Source organism: Elephantulus edwardii, unplaced genomic scaffold, assembly GCF_000299155.1.
Source record: "Elephantulus edwardii isolate Elephantulus edwardi_28Jun2011 unplaced genomic scaffold, EleEdw1.0 scaffold00378, whole genome shotgun sequence".
NCBI lineage: Eukaryota > Metazoa > Chordata > Mammalia > Macroscelidea > Macroscelididae > Elephantulus > Elephantulus edwardii.
This window is the reverse complement of record NW_006400128.1, coordinates 94,387-99,796: the sequence shown is the minus strand read 5'-3', so window position 1 is coordinate 99,796 and position 5,410 is coordinate 94,387.

Genomic DNA, 5,410 nt, shown 5'->3' with positions numbered 1-5,410 from the left:
CACTGACAAAGAAGATTAATCAGAACTGGCTTTGACAAGCACTGTGGCATTTGGACAAGAACAAACTGGGAGAAGGGTGGAGAGAATGGTGCAGCGGTGAATGAGTGGAAACCCAAAATCTCTGTAGATGTTTGTGAAAATTAATAAAATATAATTATAGGAAAAAAGAGGAGGGAAAAGATTGGGATTCAATTGTTAGACAAGTAATACATACTTAACAAATAAAATATCTCAATGGGAAAAAAGATGGAGACTATAGAGTCACTTAGACCAATGATAATGAAGGAAGAAGCCAAAGCTGCACTCTAGGCATTAGCTGAGAATAAGGCTACAGGAATTGAGAAAATACGAATGGAGATATTTCAATAAACAGTGTTGGCTATTCTCACTTTTGTATGTCAAAAAATTTAGGAGCTATCATTTAGAAGAAATCATAGTCATCATTTTCCAAATGTATTTGGGGAAATAAAAATAACCATTAACTTCATATGGAAAGGAACGAGAGCCCAGATAAGCAGAGCATTACTGAAGAAGAAAACCATAGTAGGCCTTATATTTCCCAATTTCAAAACCCACTAAACAGTCACAGTAACCAAAAAATTAATAACCCAAAAATAAATCCATCGACCTATAAACAGCTAATCTCTGGCAAACAGATAAAATCCATAAAATGGGGGAGAGACATCAAACCGTATGTTGAACAAATAATCCTAGAAAATGGATTATGAAGAATGCAATGTCAGGATTGAAGGAAGACTTATTTGCTACCTGCAATGTGCAAATAACAAAACCTTACCTGCAGAAAATTAAGACAATCTGACGCAATTACTGGTGAAGTTTAAAGAAGGTTCAAAAAAAAGAAGGTTCAGTGTGGAGTCTATCCCAACATAAAGAAATAAAAATTGTCATAACTATAACAATAAATAATCATAGTAAACAGAGGGAAAAAATGAAATAGTAAAATATTTCATTCAGCTTGGATCCATACTCAACTCACCAATGAAAGCATCAGTGAATTAACGAATACTGCACTGAGAAAATAAGCTGAGAAAGACTTCCATAAAATGTTGAAGAGCAATGGTTTCACTTTGATATATAATGTGTGCCTGACCCAAGATATCGTACTGCCAGTTGCATCATGTGCATGTAAAAACTGGACAATGAATAAGGGAGATTGAAGAAGAATTGATGCCTTTGAATTGGGATGCTGGCAAAATAACAGAATGCATTATGGTGGTGATGGTGGTATATATTGTTGAGTCAGAGCCAACTCATAGCTGACCCTTCATCAGGTTTTCAGAGGATGCATAAGGCACAGGAAACTGCCCATCATTCTCCTGTGGAGCAGCTGGTGGACTTAAACTGTGCACTTTTGAGTTGGAAGTGCAACTCCTTACCACTTAGCCATCAGCAGAGCTCCCTAGAGACTTTAAAAATAATAAATCTGTCTTGGGAAAAATAATGTAGATAAAAAGCTGTTTAGTTGAGAAAAACTAAAAGCATTTTCCTTGAGGGAAGGGAAGATGCTTAAAAGTAAAGATGGCAAAATGCTGCCTCATGCATTTTGGGCATGTTATCAAGAGGAGCTAATCACTGGAGAAAGACATCATGCATGATGAAGAAAAAGGTCAGTGAAAAAGAGGAAGACCGTCAATGAGATTTACTGGCATAGTGGCTTAAGAGCAGTAGACACCCGTTTTCCCTTTCCCAGGTCTCAGTAGTGGGGATTGATGGTCTCCCTTCTAACCCCTCCTCATTACCTTCCTTTCTAATTGTCCCTACATGCCCAACCCTGTTGCTAGGTAGAGACTGACCTCCTGTTTAAATTTAGAGTTATGGTTCACTGGGAGTCAAGCAAACATAGTTCGCCTGATCATCCTTTAGTTCTATTCCCCTTAGCGCTCTTTCCCTCTGAGCCCCTTTCTACACTACCTCTATCACCACACATTGTCAACCCCATTGTATGAGATCTTTCCACTCCATCCATCACTCCCACCATCAACCTGTTCTTGTTACTCTAAAAGATCCCTCCTCTTTTCCTGCTAGACACCAATTCCCTAACTCCGCACAACACTGCAGAAGTTTAAAACCCATTATTACTGGCCTACTTTCCAATAAGCTTCTTATCCCCCAGTGTTCTTCGCAATATGATGATGATATTTTTTGTGTAGCCTCTCATATCAAATTTCACGAACTCACACTGCTCAACTTCTTAACTTCGTCTCCAAGGGATACAGGGTATCCTCCAAGGCCTGTCTCTCCCCATAGTCACGTATCTGAGTTTTCAATTGACCCCCATCACTAGAAGTCACTGAAAGCCTCCAGCCACCTAAAACTGCTGATCGAATCCTCTCTTGGATTTATTGGCTTCCTTAGACACTGGATTCCCAACTTTTCCTTACTAGCAAAACCCCTTTATGATGCAGCAAAAGCCACCCCACAAGGACCCCTATATTCACCTCAGATATTTAAAATGCTTTCCTCAAGCTCCAGCATTTCCTCTTACAGTCTCCACCCCTCGCATTGCCAAATCCATCTAAACCTTTTCATGTATACACTGATGCAAAACAGGGTACTACTGTTGTCTTGGCTTAGCCTCTTGGATCCACCATTGCATTCCTCTCTAAGGAGTTCAATGTCACCACCCAGGGATGGCAACCCTGCTTGTGAACCCTAGCAGCAGCAGCAGCTCTCCTCACTAAAGAGGTGCTTGAACTCATCCTGAGAAGCCCTCTGCAAGTCTTCTCTAGCCATAGACTTCAAGACCTGATTTCCTAAAATACGCTTTCCCACCACTTCCTATCTTTACTTCTCCCTGGGTGGATACAGGAGCTCCATCTGCTTTTTCATGAGAACCCTGATACTAACCTCTCAATCACCATCCCTCAACCCTGCCACCCTACTTCCAGTAGATACCTGAACTTACGATCATGGCTGCCCTGAAGTCCTTAAAAATATGGCTCTACTTTCCTTTCTATCTGAACAACCCATACATAATCCAGACATTATTCTGTTAACAGTAGCTCTTGTATGACTTCTGAAGGTTACCATTAGGCAGTCTATGCTGTAGTTTCCATAAACAGAGTGTGGAAAGAAGCAACTTACTTATTTCTTTAGCCTTTAAACCTGAGCCCCTTTGAGCTGATATACAGCGGACCATTTCTGCTGAATCATAAGCAATCCACTGAACCCCCTCTTTTAGCATCATACCTTCCTTACCTTTCCCTCTTTCCCTCCTTAGACAATTAATCCAGGAACATGCAGACTACTGCACACCCAGACCTTCACCTGAAAGTCTAGACCAGACAGCTACAGTCACCCCAGGAGATGCCGTCCTCATCAAATGCCACGCGTGCACCCAAACCTCTTCAACCACACTAAGACAGAATTTACACAGTCTTCCTAAATAACTCCACAGCAGTTGAGGTCATAAGTAACCCCCACTGGCACCACCTTTCCCAGGTCAATCATGCTCCTCTCACTGAGCAGACCTCCTACACCTCTCAATGGTGGGCCCTACTACTCTATGCCTCACTCAAATCCCACATCCTAAGTATCTCTTCATATTGTAACTAATCACTCTCCCCACTACTCTTCACCTCACTCAGATCCCAAACCCTAAGTAGCTCTTTATATTGTCATTAATCGCTCCCTGCATTTTTTTAATTTTTACTTCAAAGGATAAAAGAAATGACCAACTTGAACCAGCTGCTGTGACATCCATATTCTCCCCTGGCTGGTCCTGGGCCATCCCAATACAGCCTCTGAGCCCTGTATCTTCGCCCCTCTTCAGCAAAAAGTAGCCAGAAAAAATACATCTCTCTTTTGTCTCCATAGAGGCTGGGATGTCAGGCCAGGATCAAGGTCAAAGGGAGACAAAGGATTCAAGGAATATCTTCATGTCAACAAAGGGAGTGAACAGCCTCACCTACCATGAAGTGTGCTTCTCCCTTCCCTCCCTAGAAGACCACCCACCTGGCTAAACCACAATGGAATGTCCCTCCCTTCTCTCCCTAAAGACCCTCACTATAAAACCTGCCCTAATTTACCTTGTTGTTGTTATGCAGTTGAGTCTCCTGCAACTCATAGACCTTATGTACAATAGCCCTAAACTCTGCCTTATCCTGTGCCAATCTTACCATCTCCAACACACCTGACCCCATTATTACCCCAGTCACTGAATCAATCTATTTCATCGAGAGTCTGAGGGTCTTCCTCTCCTACGCTATCCCTCCACCCTCTAACGCATGATGTCCCTCTCCAAGGACTGGTCCCTCCTTGCAACATGTCTATAGTATGTAATATTAATTATATTGTTCAATAATTTCCACACTCTGTGGGATCACCTTTTTTGGAATGGGAATAAATATAGATCTCTTCCAGTCAGTTGGCCAAGTGGTTGTTCTCCAGATTTCTTAGGGTGTGGTCTTTCCCTGCTCTGTCCCTCTGCCTGTTTCTCTCTCTACAGACAAAGGAATCCCACCTGGGAGAACCCTTAATAAAACTTCTTTAGTTTTATTTTTTCTGGGGGGGGAAGAGCAGTAGACCCTGTGATGATGTCGTGCAGAGAACATTAATGGTTCCATCTACTGTACATAGGAGCCAACTTGATGGCACCTAAAAACAAAAATGGATACCTACTTAAGGAACCCTGTGAGTAGTACAGTTAAGTATTCAGCTACTAACTAAAAGGTTGGTGTTTCAAACATACCCATCTACTACACAAGAAAGACATGAAAATCTGCCTTCATAAAGAAAATCATTTGGGGTATTTGCACTCTGTCACATGGGATTGTTAAGAGATGGAATTTACTTGACAGCACCAAAAACAATGTTTACATAAGACAGACTACAGCAAAAAAGTAACAGCTCAGAGAGGACCAAAAAACCAAGTAATTTTTAGTAAAGGACACAGCAGAGAGGAAATAGGGAAGATGCAGGTGAAGAATGCAAAGTAGGGTACTTAAGAATGAAGGCTTTTAAGGCTAGTTAAAGAGGCACTGAGTAGTTGCACATGTTATGAAAAAGGAAGTATAAAATGGTCTAGCAAGCAGATACTGTCAATATTTTGTTTAAAGCTACCCTAGTGCTTTAAAAACAGGAAGATCCTGCCATTTCTTATAGTTTGTATGGCTCCTTACCTCTAAGACAGAGCCTTAGTACCTTCAATATAGTTCATATATGTTGTAGTTGCTTTTAGGTGCCACCAAGTCAAGCACAACTCATAGAAACCCTAGGAACAATGATGTGAACCTAGGCCTATCCTATGCCATCCTTATTATCTGGGGTATACTTGAGCTCATTTCAAAAGTTCACATAATGAGGTCAAGTTGGTTTATTGTGTGATTTAATTCTTCAGTATCTCTGTTGAGTTTTTTTCTGGTAGTTCTATCTTTTCTTGAGAGGGGTG